Raw genomic sequence first — 19,213 nt, forward strand, 5'->3', positions numbered from 1 at the left:
ATCTTCCTCTACGTGCTAGAGACTAGACGGCAGGCTCTAATGAGGGCAGGAGAGAAGCAGCATGCTCTTTGCCAGTTCATGACCCAGAAAAGCAATCAGTTTGCCAGCCCAGACACCCAGACCATTCTAAAGCCCTAGAAAGAGAAAAGGCCCCAGGGATAATAGGGACAAGTTCTGTTTGCGTTCATTCCTGGATCCACAAGCTGCCTCCTTTGCAGCTCCTCTTAGACTATTTGAACTTTTGTGCTTTGATTGTAGGCAAAAGCCTACAGCCTGCCCAGCATGGCTTCTGATCAAAACCTTCCCCCAATGATGGACACAAAGCAGACTTCATTTTAGACCAGATGGTTTGTTTTGTGATCACCTTTTCCAGGTCTAAGGAGGGTGATGAAAAAGAGAAGAGAAAGGAGGTGAAAAAGAAGAAAAAAAACCCAGCACCAAACAAATGTCTGTTCTATTATAACACAAAGCAGAAAACATAAAGTAGGCATTGGGGAGTTGGCAATGTGGCTCAGTGGTAAAGCAGGGAGGGCCCTGGACACAATTCCCAGTGCTGGCGGGCGGGAGAAGAAAGAAAGAAATGGGCGAAACAAATGTAACCAAGAGTCCTTTAGGTATTTAAGTAATAACAAGTATAAATCATGGGGAACAATGCATTTGGCCTTTGTACTTAACAGTAAATTATTTGTTCTATGTCAGTATAATTCTCTGGAGCTAAAATGAAGGTCCAGAGGAGATTTTTTTAAAAATGTTGTAAGTTTACACAGCTACAGAGCAAAGGGGAAGTTTTTAACCAGATCGGCCTTCCTCCAGGGTCTCTCTGCCCAACCAGTACATTTGTACAGCCTTTTAACCCACACCCAGAAATGTACTAAGGATCAAAAGCTATGGAATTTTTAAAGAGAAAAACACATGTAGACTGGTAGGGAATCTACACATGAGGATAATTAGATTTAAGACCAGATGCATATTTATGAAAAAAATTCATACCATTTTTTTATCCCGATTCTTCTATAAATAAAATATGTGCATTGCCTATATTTTTCTCTTCTTTGTTGTGGTTGGAATCAAATGCAGAGATTCACACAGGCTAGGCAAGTGTCTGCCTGTCACTGAGCCACTTTCCCAGCCCTTCTTAGAACTTTTACTTTGAGATAGCATTTTGGAAAATGATCCAGGTTGGTCTCAACCTCCCGATTCTCCTGTTTCAGCCTCCAGAGTAACTGAGATCACACATGTGTGCCACCATGCTTGGTTTACCTAGCTCTTAAAGATTTTGTTACGCTAGGATTCTGGTGATGTCACAGAGAGCTTGTGTCTCTAGGTACAGGCATTCTGCTTCCAGATTTTAAAAACCACAGTACTTTCTGTTGACTTGGGGTGCTACGGCCCATCTCATGCTAATACAAACACAAGGGAGGATTTTTACATACCCCTTTTCTCAGATGGGAGTCATAACCAGCACCTGTTTCTGGTGTGGACATCTCTGTCGTTGTGGCCTTCAGGAGTGCCAGTTTTGATTGCTACTGGAACTCAGTTGTATTGGTGAAAGGCAGCTGACCAGAGTCCTCGTGACTAAACATACATCTGCAAGGACCAAAAGGCCCCTGCCTCTTGCACAGCAGCACAATAGGGGATAAGGGCAACTAGCTGCTACTGTGTGCGGCTCACCCCCACCCCTTGTTGTCTAGTCTATAGGAGCCAAATAACTAGAAAAGTCATGGACTAAAGCTGCGTCCCTGTGAGAGGACAATGAGATGTTCTCTTTAATTTCTAAGAATCGGCAGCTTTTTTGATAAATAGATTAAACCCCCAGTTGTTGGGTTTTTTTTTCCCCACTAGAAAAGCCATACTGAAAAAGTCCAAATAGTGGCAAAGTGCTGAGGCAAGACCTGTTTCACTTTTCTTTTTTTCAAATGTTAGAGAAGATGAGATGAAAACATGAGTTTGTGAAGCATCGACCATGTGTTCTGCTCAGCTAGGTCCTCCATCAAAAAAAGAGGGGCAAAGGGAGAAGAATAGAACCCAAGGGTTAAATCCAGGGTGGGGATCAGAGAAGGACAACAGAAAATATATCTCCAGGATACTTTGATTTTTTCTTTTTTTCAAATTGCATCAGGACAAAACCTAAAACCTCACTAATCTCCTTTTCCTTCCAGTAGGTGCTGAGTGTTTCCATCAGGAAAATGACTCCACTCTCTGGGAATTAATCCAATCTAGAAATAGAGTGACAAGCAGGCAGGCAGGATAATGGAGAAGCTGCTAGCCTAGAACACAGAAGCCATTTTTCATTATAAATTCTACTGTGAAATCTCTCTCATGCCCCTGTGATCTGCAGATACTGGTTTGGTCTGGCCTCTTTCTCTTTTCAAGGACAGTGTTAAATGAGGTCAACAGAGGGGAATTTAACCCTGCTCATCAGGACAAGTTAATACAGTGTCAGATGTCACCTCACAGCAAGATTAAAGTCCATCTGAAACTACACAGGACATTTTCTTAGAGTCCACACCATACAGGGAATGATTACCTATACCTAAATACGGAACACTTTTATTTTTCCAAAAGCCACAGGGAGAAGCCCTGGACATTCCTCATTTTAGTCACAATTCAGAAAATTCCACACATCTGACTGCTCTCTAGGCTGAATAACCTTTGATGCTTTAGCCTTCTAGTTTTGTGTGTTAATGTCCCAGATTTAACAATACTCAGTACCAGTGAGACCATTGTCTTGTGTTTCCTGCAGAGTATAAGTACGGTAGGTATCAGCCTGTGATACCTCTGGCAAACCTATATCTCCAAAAATATTTACATTACAATCCATAACAATAGCAAAATTGCTGTTTATGAAGAAGCAACAAAAATTATTCTATGGCTGGGGTGTGTGTGTGTCACTGCCACACGTGGAACTGTAATAATGGGTCATGGCATTAGGAAGGTTGAGAACCACTGTTTGAAGCCAAAGATGAACATCTATGAGAATCACCTGTATGGTTTGTTGATACATCTGTGAGGTCTCTGAGTTTCTAATCCAGTTAAGCCTGGGGTGAGCAGCAAGCTTTGCCCTCTGTTATGTTTCTGGGGTGCTGCTGCTGCTGGGCTGGGACCTTCTCTTTGAGTTGCCAAGTAGGGATGAGGATGTAAAGGGATGCATTTCCCAATGTTGCTGTGTCCCCCAAACAAAGGCCATCTCTTACAGCCACTCCTCCACAAGCAGCCTCCTGCAGTTATCAGGTCTCACATGGGCCTCCCGTTAAGTCCTGTCCTTTCTAGTGTGTCTGGACTTGATATCAGATTGTTCTCAACTTCTCACTCAGTTCCTCTTATCGTGTTGTTGTGACGCTATCAGGTACTCACAGGGAGATCAACCATCAATCACTGGGCCAGAAACACAGTTCTGCCTTCTCTCTTACCACAGGTCCTTGTCCTCTCAAGTTAGGGAAGGAAGTCTAAACCAGGGCTTCTCAGTTCCACAGCCCTCTACAAGTCATCCCCAGGCAGAGTCTGCCTACCTCTGTCTTTAGTGTGGTTGCTTTTAGGTGGACACTCTGCCACCTGTACATCAGTGATTTAACTGCAAACACATTCTTTAGAAGAAACACCAAGCCTCTAGAAAGCTTACTGTTTGAGAAGGACTTGGGAGCACGTCCTTGGAGCGGCACAGCCTTCGTCTCTTCTCCTTCTCCGTGTTCTGCTCTTTCAGGAGGCTCAGCACCAACCCAGAAAAAGAAGAAAGAAGCCCTTCCGGTCAAAGAAAATGGCTCAACTCCAGGACTATCTTCAAACTGGTGTCCATACAACCTACCATCCTGGATTAAAAACCAATACTATGCTTTTAGAAATAATAGTTTAAGAATGAAGTTCAATCATTTTTTTCGTCTCCTGCGGACGATGCAGTGAATGGGTCGATGAGGGCAGAGCATGCGCCCAGCTGCTGCCTTTGGTTTGAAAGCTAAGGATATAAAGAAAGCCCATGTGTGAGCAGGCTGGGCCTGCTTCCGCAGGTGAGAAGCATCGTGATTAAAACCGCAACACCTCCACTCCCATCTTCCCCATTTCTCTGATTCTACTGCCCAGGTGGAAATCAAGTGATCAGAGAACGTGATTCCTCAAAACGATCTCCACTGACTTCCCTTGGGGTTGGTGGAAAAGACCAGGCCTCAAGTCCTTATCCTCAACCCCAGTTGGAGGTGAGGCTACAGGAGTCTGGAGGAATTGGCAGATGATTTCATCTAAAAGATAGCATGTGTGTGATATGAAGTGGAGATGTTGTTTGTTGCAGCAGCTCTTACAAGGTTGTGTTTCTTCACACACACAACTTCACTCGGGAATTGTCTTAACTCCAAAAAGAAATCTTCTTACAGACATCTGTGAGGGGCCTCCCTTGGCTGGATCACAAGCACCATTAACTAACACTGGTGCGCAGACCACGGAGAAGCTTCACAACATGAGCAATAATTACCACCATGCCAATCAGTCTTTCCTGCTGAAATCTTGAGTATAAAAGATAGGAACGTGTGGGTGTGCTAATCTATTAATTTCCTTATCACCCTAAGACTTGGAAGGCTAAGGAATGGGGACCTACATAGTGAGTTCCAGGTTAGACTGAGCTACATAGTGAGAGCCTTTCTCAAAAACATAAATAAATAAGGCTGGATGATTCAGTGGTTAGGAGCTTTGGTTGGTTTTCCAGGAGGACCAAGGTTCTGTTCTTCACATCCATGTGGGGGCTCACAACTGTAACTCTAGTTCTCAGGGATCCAAAGGGCTCTTCTGGTCTCCACAGCAGACAAACACTTATTGTGGTGGTTTGAAAGGAACAGCCTCCATAGATTTCTGTGTTTGAATGCTTGGCCAGAAGGAGTAGCGCTATGAGGAGGTGTGGCCTTGTTGGAGTGGGTGTGGCCTTGTTGGAGGAAGTGTGTCACTGTAAAGGCAGGCTTTGAGGTTTCATATGCTCAAGCTATGCCCAGTGTGGCATACAATCCCCATCTACTGCCTAGGGATCGAGATGTAGAACTCTTGGCTCCTTCTCCAGCACCATCTCTTCTGGATGCTGCCATGCTTCCCACCATGACTGAACCTCTGAAAGCCAGCTTCAGTGAAATGTTTTCCTTTATAAGAGTTGTCTTGGTCAGGATGTCTCTTCATAGCAATAGAAACCCTAAGACACTCATACACATAAGATTTTAAAATAATGATAATAAATACATATAGGGATATTTATTTCCTCCAAAAGACATGTTTTATGTTTCTTAAAGCCTTGCTACTCCAACAGCCCACGGACCAGCAGCATCAGTGTCCCCTGATGCTGGAACTTGTTAGAAATACAAGATTTGGGGCCCTACTCCTGATCTACTAAGTCAGACTTCGCAGCTTTCCAAGAATCTCAGGTAACCCAGATGACATAAGAAGATGAGACCCTGCCTGGGCCCGAAGATACAGAAGATACCATATGACTGGATCCTATCAGATTCATATGAAGACCTGTTTTACTGGTCCCCAGCCCCCTGGAGGCTGGAGACCTCTTCCCAACCTGCCTTGGGTTCAGTGACTGTGTCTTGTCTGTGATTCATCAGACTTCCTCTGTAATCAGCAGACTTGTTAGAGAAACATGTGACTAATTGCACATAATGATTATATGCAGAGTGTAGAATTTGCATGACCACCTTGAGTTTTCTCATGTCCTACTGGTTCCGGAATCTAGACTGGTTATAATCAAGATAACCCAAATTATGCCAGTTCATGTCTTCATGTCTTCATAGATGCATACATAGATCTTTCTTTTGTAAACTGCAAGCCCAGTATTTCTGGGAGCCATGAGTTATGTCTGTATAGTTTCAAGCAAATCCTTGCCAGTTGCTAGGTAGTACCCTCTATTCCCTTCCCTGTTCAAACCCTGGTGCCCCAACACTGTACCTGTCATGGCTGTTACACCCTAGGAATGATCCCTTTCCCTAGGGAGGCCTCCAGAGTCTCAAGGTTCAAAGCTTCTTCCAGGCTTCCGCCATTTGATTCTCTACTCTCTGTCCCTCTGTACAGTCATAAGGGACACGCCCACTCATGAGGTCTTAGGAAGCTCTTCTACTACAACTCCCAGGATCCTCTTTCGATCTCAAATTCTCAGCGCAGTCCAAAGACTTTACACTGAGTTTCTCACTTGGCATGCTGCCCCTCACACAGAATCCTTTGGACAATGATGGTCTGAACAGTACCTCTAGCCCAGATTCCCAACTTGGGTCCTAGAGTTTAATGTCTTTCAAGGGCACACACCTGTAAGTGCAGAGCTTGGGAGCCCCAAAAAGGAGGGGCCTGGGCTCAAGCCTAGTCTGGGCTATGACGATATCATTCATAAAATGATTTCTTTGTTTCTCTATTTATTTTATTCCCTGACCTCCAGTTGACAATATGTGTATCCAAAGTTAGCTTCCTCCGAGGCCTTTATTTTTGTTTTTTGTTTGTTTGTTTGTTTTTTGTTTTTTTTTTTTAACTAGACCCCCAAATGTGGGCTCTGTCCTTGGACTGCTTAGTCCACTTTTACCAAGAATTCTGCTGGGTCATTTCAGCAAAAGCCATGTCTCTCCTTGGATGCCTTATTAAATTCCTTATCCTTTGCCCTCAATATCACCCAGACCGCCTCCTGCAAAAATCCAATTGAGTCTGTCTAACAAAGAACCCTCTAGATGTGATGTTTCCTCTCGGTGATTTTCCACTCACTGATACTGGGCCGGCTCTTTGACTTCGTCTCTAGCGATCCCTATTGTACTTGGACTTGAGCCAAGCCTCTCTCCCCGATTACAATGTCCTATTACAATGGTCCCTTCATTAAGTGTTCTTTATTATCTATAACTCTACCAGGAATGTTATTTTCTTTCGCAGTACTGGAGAGGGAACCAGGACCTTGCACACACCAGGCAAACACTCACCACTAGGCTTCACTCCCTGCCCAATCATTAACTTTTAAAAACAGATGAGATAAGAGATTCAAGTGCTGTAAAATGTGTTATCTGTTAAAGCCCTTAGAACTGCACAGGATTCTAGTCTAATGCTTCTTAGCTTCTCAAATACACTGGTAAGTCTCAAGGCAGAGCCTAGGAGTCTTCATCTACAACCAGTCCTGTAGTAATGTGAGTGTCCCACACACCTCACTTGGACTATCAAGAGCCTCATTTCTTTCTTAATGAAAAATCAATTCCATCTCTCCTTTGAAGCCTCCATTTGAAGCTCTGGTTACATGAGTTTCCCCAATAACACACACTAGAGTTGTTGTTGTTGTTGTTTCCTAATTCCCCTATTTTATTTGCTATTTTTCTGATGCTCACTTACCAAATTCATTAGCTTACTTATTTATCTTTGACCTATCTCCATTGGTGCATGGATCTCAGGAACCACATTCACCTCCATTCTATTTATTTATACTCCATTTTATATGTATGTGAGTGTGTGTATATGCATGTGTGCTGTATATGTGTATGCATATGTGTATGTGTTGTATATGTGTATCTATTGTATATATGTGTGTGCCTGTGTATGTGTATGTTTTGAAGGTCACAAGAGGGTGTTGGATACCCTAGATCTGGAGTTATAGGCAGTTATGAGTCACCATGTGAGTGCAGGGAACTGAACCCAAGTCCTCTGCAAGAGCAGTAAGTGCTTTTAACTGCTGAGCCATCTCTCAGGCAACATTTTATTTCCAGTACTGTCCACAAATAGTAATAAAATGTGGAAGCCAAGGAACACACCGAATGGCATCTATCTAGCAGAAGAAATAAGATGAAGCCTAAGGCAAAATTCAAAGGGAACTGTTGGTGTGTAGAGCAGAACCCTCCTAGACTCAGGGACTGGCATATCAGTGACTCTGGAAGCAGGTACAGGAGCAGGAAGCCTGGCTGAGAACCTTTAAGAAGTACTTGGAGCAGGGGCTATAGCTCCAAGCTGTTACCTGTCTGTGGAATACATTCTCTAACTGGGTTGCCCTGTCTGGCCTCAGTAGTGCCTAGCCCTACAGGAACCTCCACCCTCTCAAAGGAGAAGAGGAGGAGGGATGGGGGAGAGACTTGGGGGGGGGCAGAGATCAAGATGTAAGGTGATTTTTTTAAAAAATGCTAAAAACGCAAAAGAAGAAGAGGAGGAGGAGAAGGAAGAGGAGGAGGAAGAAGAGGAAGAAGAAGAGGAAGAGGAGGAAGAGGAGGAGGAAGAGGAGGAGGAGAAAGAGAAGGAGGAGGAAGAGGAGGAGGAAGAGGAGGAGGAGGCAACAGAAGCAGTAGCAGCAGCAACATTTGGTATATACCCCTTCTTACTCCATCAAAGAAAGGACTGAAATTTCTTTGCAGAAGAATGGAGTATATCTTCTCTCATATTCTCTTGGTTCTTGGGGTATATATTTGTTTAATTTCTGCTTGTGTGCAATTGCTTTTGCCTTTATTCCATTGGCCTCATTTTAATAATGCTTCCTTGGAGAGGTTTTCTAAACTGCTGCATTTGAATTACAATCCCCTCGGTTTCTCCCTGCTATAGAGTCCCTTCCTCATGATGCCAGTCCATTGAACACGGAGTGACACTATTACTCAGGTTTGGTGGTTACATCTGACATCCCAGCTAGTGGGAAGGCTGACGCAGGAGGATTGCTATGAGTTGAAGGCTAAACTGGGCTACAGCAACCTTGCCTTATCTCAAATGACCTTATCTCAAATAACCAAAACCACTAAGGATGTAGCTTAATAGGTAGGTGGAGTGTTGGCCTGACATTAAGCTCTGAGTTCCAACCCCACTACTTCAAAAACAGGCATGGTAGCCCGTGCCTGCCGTCCCATGCACTTGGGAAACAGAGGCAGATCAGAAGCTTGAGATCATCCCTGGCTATGTAGTGAGTTTGAGGCCAGCATGGAGTGTATGATATACCCTGTATACACATGCACAATTGAACACATGCTTATGCACATACATCTACAGCACATTTAAAGAGATGGCAGAAACAGAATCCCTTCCTCAGTACACACACCCACTCACCCTTTCTCCCTTCTCCTCCCTTCTTTCCTTCTTTCCTTCTTCCCTCCCTCCTTCCCTCCCTTCTTTCCTTTCTTCCTCCTTCCCTCCCTCCCTCCCTCCCTCCCTTCCTTCCTCTCCTTCCTTTCCTCCCAGTCCTTCCTTCTTTTTTCCTCTCTTCTTTCCTTACTCCCCTTCCTTCCTCCTTCCCACTCTCTCCCTTCTTTCCTTCCTTCCTTCCTTCCGTCCTTCCTTCCTTTCTTCCTTCCTTCCTTCCTTCTTCCTGTTGTCTCTGTCTACACCTACCTCTCTTTCCCAACACTCAGGAGGCTAAAGCAGTGGGGTTACATATTCCAGACAGCCTAGGCTACATAATGAGGGCCTAGATCTCAAAGGCTCATAAATGAAGAAGTTTTTGCTTAAGATGTGTGTCTTAGTTAGGGTTTCCATTGCTATGAAGAGATGCTATGACCAAGGCAATGCTTATAAAGGACAACATTTAATTGGGCCTGGCTTACAAGTTCAGAGGTTCACTCCACTATCATCAAGGTGTGAGCATGGCAGCATCCAGGTAGATGTGGCATGGAAGGAGCTGAGAGTTCTGCATCTTGTTCCAATGGCAAACAAGAGAAAACTGTCTTCCAAGCAGCTAGGTGGAGGATATCAAAGCCCATACACACATACTTCCTCCAACAAGGACACACCTTCTAATGGTGCCACTCCCTGGGCCAAGCATATTCAAACCACCACAATGTGAATAAGGAATGATGTGTGGTGGCTCATATGATCTCAGTACTCAGGAGTCTGAGGCAGGAAAATGGCCATGAGTTTGAGGTCAATTTGAGCTACATAGTGAGTTTCAGAACAGCCTGGGCTGCAAAGTTGAGACCCTGTCTCAAAAACCAACAAATCAACAATATATGAATAACTAAATATTACCATGAAAAGATAAAGGTGCAAATAAAGTAACTTCATGGACAAAGTAGATGCCTGTGCATTTGTTTGCTAAGAATATTATGCAACAAGATACCCTAGCCTGGGGCATTAAATGCCTTTGCTTGCGCCAGACAGGAGGCTGTTAGTCTGAGATCAAGGTCCTGGAGCAAACGGGATCTGTTTCCCTCTGCTTGTAGGTGGTCTTCTCCCTTTGCCTTCTCTTGGCCTTCTTATCTCCAAAGTCACAATCCAGGGTCCAGGCAACGCTGACTTCAACAGGAGAATTTTGTAAGGTTCAGGCAACAGCAAGTGAGACCACTTCAAACGGTCTGTTTCCCCATGCTTCATTTACATCACACACACACACACACACACACACACACACACACACACACACGTGTACCCGAAGGCAATCTACTGCTGGCTTTTCTTAATAGTTCAGCTGTTCCATCCTCCATAAGACTTTCTGCAAGTTTTCACTCATGCTGGAAACAAATACTTCTGAACATACTTTATCTGAACTTCTACTGTAACACAGTTCCTTTTATAGAAATGTCAACTTCTGCCTTCAAACTGGTGCGTAAGCTCCCAAGGCTCAAATAAATATTTAAATCATTCTTTGGTGGGGTGCTGGGCAGTTTTATGTCAACTTGACACAAGCTGAAGTCAGCTGAGAGGAAGGAACCTCAACTGCCTCCATAAGACCCGGGCTGCAGACAAGCCTGTAGGGCATTTTCTTAGTCATTGATGGGGGAGGGCCCAGCCCATTGTGGGTGGAGCCACCACTGGGCTGGTGGTCCTGGGTTCTAAAAGAAAGCAAGTTAAGCAAGCCAGTAAACAGCACTCCTCCATGGTTTTTATAATGTGGTTCTACCTCTCGGTTCCTGTTTAATTCCCCATCTTGATTTCCTTTAATGATGGACTATCATGTGGAAGTGTAAGCCAAATAAACCCTTTCCTCCTCGATTTGCTTTTGGTCATGGTGTTTTATTGCAACAATAGTAATTAACTAAGACAGCTGGTGACATGGATCAGCGACACTGAGTTCAAACCCCGGGATCTACATGGTAGAAGGAGAGAACCAATACCAAAAAGCTATCCTTTAACTTCTACCCATATACCACGTTGTGTGTGTACCCACACACAAACATGTAAACAAATATACTTGAAAAGTTGAAGTCATCCTTAAATATTCATATTTGATATTAATAGCAATCATCTATCGATGACTGATTTTTGTATCAAACACTGCTTGTGAGTTTCATTTATACCAGTAGTTCTCAACCTGTGGGTCAACACCCCACAGGGATCAAATATCAGATATATGGCATATCAAATATTTCATTATGATTCATAACAGTCGCAAGATTACAGTTAGGAAGTAGCAGTGAAATAGTTTTACAGTCAGGGGACACTACAACATGAGGAACTATATTAAAGGGTCACAGCATTAGGAAGGTTCATACCATCTTGTAGCCACCAGCAAAGTAGGAACAGGTGTCAAACAAGTCAAATTGCTGGGGCCAGCATGGCCTCAGAAGGGGCAGCGTGAATGGTTCCCACCGCTGGAGCTGAGTCCTCATGGCGTGGGTCTTCTTGAGCACCGACAGTTGTAGGCATAAGGTTTGTCTGCACAATAATGCATATATTTTACTTTATGTTCCTCCTTCGGGAATGTTCTCCCTGCCGAGGTTAATGAGTCCATGGTAATCAGAAATGCATGATTCTAGGAAGTGAGAAGGTGTCTGGTGTTCCTCAGCCAAATGGTGATGCTGTGACCTTCAGGACAGCTCTCTACTTTAATAATATTCTGAATTTATGTGCAACATGCTTAAGTCTTCCAGATGAAAAATTCCTGTATAGTTTAATTATATAACACATTTCATCAAGATGAATGAAGTTTTGCCGGGCGGTGGTGGCGCACTCCTTTAGTCCCAGCACTTGGGAGGCAGAGGCAGGCAGATTTCTGAGTCCGAGGCCAGCCTGGTCTACAGAGTGAGTTCCAGGACAGCCAGGACTACACAGAGAAACCCTGTCTCGAAAAACAAAACAAAAAAACAGACAAAAAAAATGAATGAAGTTTCTAAATTTCTACCTTCAGCATCTCAGAATAATTCTCATTATCATTCATAGTTACTTGTTAAGATTTTTAAAAGTTTTTTCCTTGGATTATTGCAAACAATATCTTTCCTCCCTTTATACTGGTTTCAGACATAACATGCACAATTCTTGGTACCTTTGTTTATAGTTATAACTTTTTTTTTTTTTTTTTTGCTAGAGCATTTCCTTTATCCCTTTATGATTTCTCCTGCTCCAAGCTCCTGTCTGGATCTGACGTCTTGTGATTCTGAGGTGCTCCACAATGAAAGCTGTGTTTTAAACTCAGAGCTTGTCAAGTTCAAAGAAAATATAAGGTCAAAGAGTCAGGTAGAACAACAAAGGGCTGTTACTGCCACGGGCTCCTCAGAATTGGCAAAGTAACTTAAACCGGCAGCGGGCACCGTGTGTTGGCTGCTCTTCATTTATGGGGCTATAAATCCAGAGAGCAGTCTGCTTTTCAAGAGCACGTCAAGATTTCCTCTTCCCGAAGGACTTTCCTCTGTGTGCTTTTGTTCCTGGAGATATTAGGCTCCAAGCCTGGCAATCCGAACAAGCTGGGCTCAGTCACCCGTCTTCAATGTAGCAATAATGAAACAAGTAGAGGAGATTTATCCAGTGAGAACAAATAAAGTGGTCTGGTGACTTTGAAGTCCATCTTGGGTCCTGACATGAGGGTTAGGATTGAACCAAAGGCAAGAGGCATGCTGGGACTAAGCGGACGTAGTCCCTCCCATCACTGACCCGTCATCCTTTAAGCTCCCTGCTAATGGTTAGTCTTTCATGTGATTGGCTCTGTATGTAATTTCTTTTGGGGGTACAAGCTCCCACTCTGGCTGGCTGCAGAGTCCAGCTTTCTCCTTCCCCAGCATGAAACCTGAGGAACTCCCAGTCCGTGGTTTCAACAGCTCTACAGTCAAGAGAGGCACACGTTCGTTCTCTTTCTTATCTTTGTTCCTTCCTGGACAGTTAGGTTTTTATGATTCTCTTCAGGTATATCTTGGCTAAAACCTGGCGCCCCCCCCCCCGCCCCCGCACAGCAGGTGCGCAGCTTTCACGCATGGCTTCTTACACTTCTGTCCTTATTAGGAGCTTTCTAGTTTTGTTTTTGCAAAGAGGCGGCTTTGTAGCAGGTGCCTCCACTTGGCAGCTAACACAACCAGGCACCACTGAGTTTCTCAGTCTGGGGCTGGGTTCTTTGCTACCAGAGGCAGATGTAATGCAGAGACTAGCACTGGAAATTTAATATGCATCAGATTGGCTAGGACGTCTAAGGAATGAAGAATTTCAGCATGCTAATTTTAAACGCGGGATAACTAAGAAGCACGTTAGTCTTAGTCAGTTTTCAGTTGCTTTAACAGTACCCAGTATGGAGTCAGTTATAAAAAGCAAACATGTCACCAGGTTTGCTGGGGTCACAGTCTGTGTCCCAACAAGACACGTTTGCCCACCCATCTTTGATTAGCCAATTAAGGCAAAATTAACAGAGAAAACAGGAAAAGAAGGTTTATTCAGTATGTCTACAACAGTGGGAAGAGTTACCTTTTGGCTTATTGTTCTGAAGTCTAAATAAATGGTACAAACATTTGCTGGGCTTCTGGTAAAAGCTTCATGCTGCTTTGATTCATGGTTAGCAGGCAAGAGTGTAAAAAAGGCAAGTCAGGAGGGGATGGGGAGAGAGGATGAGAGGGGAGTGGAGGCAGGATAGTTTGCTTTGTAATAGCCTGCCCACATCTGTATTCACTATCCTTCGTGTTAGTGTGTAACAGAAGAGTGACCAAAACAGCTTAAAGAAAGAGTTTCTTCTGGCTGAAGATGTAAGAAGGGATAAAGGGCATCTCGGCTAAAGAGGCACAAGGAGAGTGGTAAGAGAGACTCTGCAGCCAGACAACAGGCCTCGGGCGGGAAGCAGGGCCTATCTGTAACGGCCTGAGAAGACAGATCCTTAAGACCTCCAGGCAGGCTTGCTGTGGTATACAGCCTCCAGGAAGGCTCCGCCCCCTGAAAATTCCATAACCTTGTATTTGGGGACTGGGTGTTCAAACTTAGGAAACTCTAGAGCAGTGGTTCTCAGCCTTCCTAAATGCTGCCACCCCTTTGATACAGTTCTTCAAGCTGTAGTGACCCCACGAAATTATTTCATGGCTACTTCAAAACTGTAATTTTTTTTCTATTATGAATTGTAATGTAAAAATACCTGACGTACAGGGTATCTGACCTATGATCTCCCTAAAGGGGTTGCGACCCACAAGTTGAAAACCACCACCATAGGGCGGGGTTCACATTCAGACATGGTAATCACTCAGTCCTGAAAGTGAAAATTTTTCTGGGGAAGGCCATCAAATGTTCCCAGCACTTTCAGAGGGGACCAAGCTTATCTCAAGCACAGCTACACTTTGTAGCACACAACCTGATGCTTGCCCTGGCTTAGGATCTCTGTCTGTCCTCAAATGCAGCGAGTATCTTGTCCCCAGAAAGGAAGAGGGTCACATAAAGAAACCATGGTTTATTCTTGCTCTGGAAAACACAACCAGATTCAAATGACCACTGAGCAGGCCTGGGAATGACCATGCTGGTGGTTCATACCTACAACGCCTGCCCCTGGGAAGCTGAATAGAAGGTCACCGGGAGTCTAAGCTAGCCTGAGATACAGAGCCAAACTCTGTCTCCTCTGTCTCAGGGAAACTCCTAAACAAAACAAAAGTTGGCTTGGACTGACAATTCCTGCTCAGAGCAACGAGAGCAAAAAGGTGTCTACCTGCCGTCTCCCGGATGCTGGAGTAGCAACGCTGAGTTATTGGCTCTCAGTTCTGAACTTGCTGTTCTACACTCAGTGATGCTGGGATTCAAAAACTCACTTTTGTTTTGCCAGCTGTTTCCCATTAGGCTTTCAAGTGGAGGGCGGTTGTGAGCTTGAAAGACTAGGAAGGGGCTTGTGCCTTCCAATTTCACATTTGCTTTCTGTTCTCAAGACCCAGCCCAGCACCTGTGCTTTAGTGCGGCTGTTGGTTTCAGCAGTAGAAAGTGAGTCTACTACGCGGTTTGTCACCACTCCCCAAATATCCATCATGGCCACCCCTCCCAGGTACTCACATGGCTTCTTCTCAGAGGACCAAGCCCTGGCCTCCTGGCCCCTCCTCTGCTCCCAGGTGCTAAAAGAATACTAGCTAGTCAGCACTGCTCTTCTCAGAAGTCTGGGTCCTAGCCTCTCCCTACTTTGCACTGGGATGTTTTATGGCGTGCATATACATGAAATCAGAATCCAGGGTATTTTATTTGAGAATATTCAAGACAGTGCTGTCTAGGCACTGTGGTGTGGATTGATGCCTATAATCCCAGTACACTAGAGGCTGATGTGGGAAGACCAGCAGTTCAAAGCCAACCTCAGTTACTTTGACTTTGAAGCTACTTTGGGCTACATGAGAGCCTGTCTTAAAAAAAAAAACATTAAAATAATAAATCATAAGAATGCACGGAGACTTTAAGACATTGAGTCTGTGTGTTAGTGACTCTTAAACCTGTAACTGCACGTCAGACATCTTGCCGAGGTTTACATGGAGAAACTGCATGTACCTCCAAGTCAACATGTTCGAAATTAAATCAGTATCTTTCCTCTTAAATCAATAATCTTAATATTACCAACCAGTCTCTCATAAGCAGTATGCTAGTCACATATGTTAAACTTCGTAAATCTCTACTTCCCATTGCTACTTCACAGCCTCGAGTTCAGATCTGCCAAACTTGGCCTCACTGACAAACAATAAAACCCTTCCTCTTTGCTGCTCTGCCTTCCAACTTCCTCCTTCGAATGTTTCTAGATTGTTTGATTATAAAAAACACCAAATATATATATATATATATATATATATATATATATATATATATATATATATCAAAAGCTGTAGGCCTGACACAATCCCAGATCTCTCCAGTGAGTCTAAGACTTCCTCCACTCTAAATCACGTGAGGGTTTTTCTCTTTAGTAATTTGTTTCTGTTTGTTTTTTTTTTAAAACAGGGTCTCATGTAGCCCAGGCTGCCTCAAAGTCCTATGCAGTTGAGGCTGGCCTTGAACTTTGATCCTCTTGCCTCCACCCTCTGAGCACAGGGATTACATGCCCAGTTTGTGGTGCTGGAAGTTGAATCCAGGACTCTATGCATGCTAGGTAAGTATTCTACCAGTTGCTCTGCATCCCCCAGCCCTGAAAACTGGCTTTGGATTGGATTATGTCTCTTATTTCACATTCTTGTATTCATGATTCATTAGACTTGGATTTGTATATTTAAAGGTTTTCATCATCTATGGAATTTGCATATTTATAGTTCACCAAAAATGGACATTTATCTCATCTTCCTCTTTTGGAGGTCCCAGCAACAGTGTATTGTGTTGCCTGACATTTTCCCACTGCCGAAGTTTTAAATTCTTCTGTCCATTTTGTATCCTCTTGTTTGATCTTCAACTCACCAGTCTTCTGTCAGGCTACTTTTCATCTCAGTCATTTTAATTTCTGTCTCTAGGGATTCTACTTGGCTCTTTTGTTATGATTTTTATTTTATGCTCAACATGTTATAAAAGCTCCTTTTGACTACTTTATTGGGTTCTTTTACCTACCACCTTCTCCTCCCTTCCAACCGTCAACACTAGGTAGGAGAGAAGGAAGGTTAGAGGGGAAAGCGGGTGTCGACCTTCTTAGACTACTTCCTGCTGATTAGAGTTGTCACAGTCTTCGGGATAAGTATGCTTTTCACCATCAGGATAGCCAGTTTCTTTTCTTGTCTCTTTGTTTATGACTAACCACTCTACAGACCACAACGGCAGCAACCAGCAGCAGTAGGGAGAGCGGCCACAGTCTCTCAGGGCTCTGGCATTTTTAATACCCTCTCAAGAGTTCCCAGAGTGTCTTGCCTTCTTGCTCCCTCTCTGTCCTCTTGTCCTTTCTCCCTCTCTCCTCATTCCCCTCCCCACCTCTCTCCCGATGCCCATGGCCAGCCTCTACTCCTCTATTTTCTCACTGCCTGTCTCTGTCTCTACTACCCTCTCAACTCCCCTCCCCATGCTCTGAATAAACTCTATTCTATACTTAAAAAAAAGAGAGAGAGTTCCCAGAATTCCAAATATAAACTATCTTCAGCTGGCAAAATCATGCCCCTGCCAGAGCGTGAGACAAATCACGGTTAGCTACTGTGGAAATCTGAAGCAGCCCCATATTCCACACCTGGGACTAAAACAAAAACAGATTCTCATAATATAACTGGGTTTTTAAAGAAACTAAAATTCTCACTACAAGCTGCTTCAATGTCATCTTTTAATTCCAGCTCTATAAATATCAATAGATTGGTTATTTTCTGTTTTTGGATTATGTTTTACTATTTTTTCTTTGCCTTGCATTTTTTTTAGATGGAAGATAATCTAAATTCTATCTTGATAGGTGTTTAATATTTCCTATAATATTCCTCCTTCTTTTTTTCTGGAAGCCTCTAGCTTGGTACCTGACATGCAGTTGAATCTCAATAAACATTTTCTGAAACTGGTCTTTGTTTTAACACACAAAAATATCTTTAATGGCAAGTCTTGTTGTTTTGGCTACCAGGCCTCTATAATTTTGCCAGTGATGTAGGACCTGACTCTTACTACAGGAACTACACTGCCGGTGTCCAGCCCGGCACCAGTTCTTTGAGGAAGGGAGTTGATGGGGTATGGAGTCAGCAGTAATGCCAACGTTTATTTATCTTTGGCAATTCTTCTGTCTATAACACTATGCTATTCTAAAACCAAAAGCCACTGGCTTCTGGTAATTAACTCCTGCTGCTCAGCAGCAGGGGATAAAGAAGAAAAGAGGGTTAATTGCTAGGACTCCTTTCTCTCTGGCTCAGGAAACTTGTCAATTCTTCATGAACCAGAGAGAAAAGAAGAGAAAAGAAAAGGAAAGAAAATCTTTTACACAGGCAATATGCGCACACACACACACACTGGTCAGGCCTGACTACCAGTCTCCTTGACTCCATAAGTATTCATGCATACTTACATATACACACCTATACTTACACATGAATGTATATACATATAGAGAGACAAACAGACATATATATACATTTGGTGGTTGGAACAAAGCTTCAATAAGTAAGCTCCAGTGCAGGAAAAAAAAAAAACCTCACTCATTCTGGATGAAGCAGAAAAAAGAAGTTCCCATCTTTATTGCTAAGAGAAAGAACAGCTTCTCCCTTATTGTCATTCTTCGTTCTTATACTTTACTTATTATAATGACTTATAGTCTGTAGTCCAACTAACCCAACAATGGGCAGCTCTGGATGGGAAGTCCAAGAATCTAGTAGTTGCTCAGTCCACAAGGCTAGCTGTTTAAGCTGGTCTCCTGTAGAAGTAGGGTCCAATGTGCTGGCAAGTAAGTGCAAGCAGTTGAAAAAGAAGAATCTTCCTTCTTCCAATGTTCTTATATAGGCCTCCAGCAGAAGGCATGGCCCAGATTAAAAGTGTGTACCGCCATGCTTGGATCTAAAACCAGATGAGACTGGTGGTCAGGCCTGACCAGAGTGTGTGTGTGTGTGTGTGTGTGTGTGTGTGTGTGTGTGTGTGTGTGCATATTCCCTGTGTAAAAGATTTTCTTTCTTTGTTTTGTCCCAGGCTGACCTGGGACTCAGATGTCTGCTTGTCTCAGTCTCCTGGGATTAAAGGTGTGTACTACCTTGCCTAGGTCTAAGATTTTCATGGCCGCTATGCCTCAAGATCTCCATGTCAAGATTCAGGTCAGAAACCTGTCTTTCATCCTCAAGATCTGGATCACAGGTGAGCCCTGCATTTCTGGATTGTAGTTCATTCCAGATATAGTCAAGATGACAACCAGGAATAGCCACCATAGTGTATACACACATCTCTATCTAGATACAAATTTGCATTTGTATTGGGGTCCTTAAGAGCACCCTTAGGTGCAATGAAACACTAGAAAGACTCAAAAAAACTCAGGAAAACTGCTCTTCTCATGGTTATATTTTATTTTCACGAAAAGATACATATTCAAATTGGCATGGGTTGAGTCTGGGGGAGCTAGAAGCTATCTCTGACCAGTAGAAAAGAATAGCCAATTCTGTATCCTTCCAGCAATGACACATGTCAATACATGTCATATGTTGCCAAAGCAGGGAAGCTCACCTAAACTGCCTGGATATGTATTGGTATTTAGGCA

This window comes from Grammomys surdaster, unplaced genomic scaffold, assembly GCF_004785775.1.
Source record: "Grammomys surdaster isolate TR1022 unplaced genomic scaffold, NIH_TR_1.0 126131, whole genome shotgun sequence".
NCBI lineage: Eukaryota > Metazoa > Chordata > Mammalia > Rodentia > Muridae > Grammomys > Grammomys surdaster.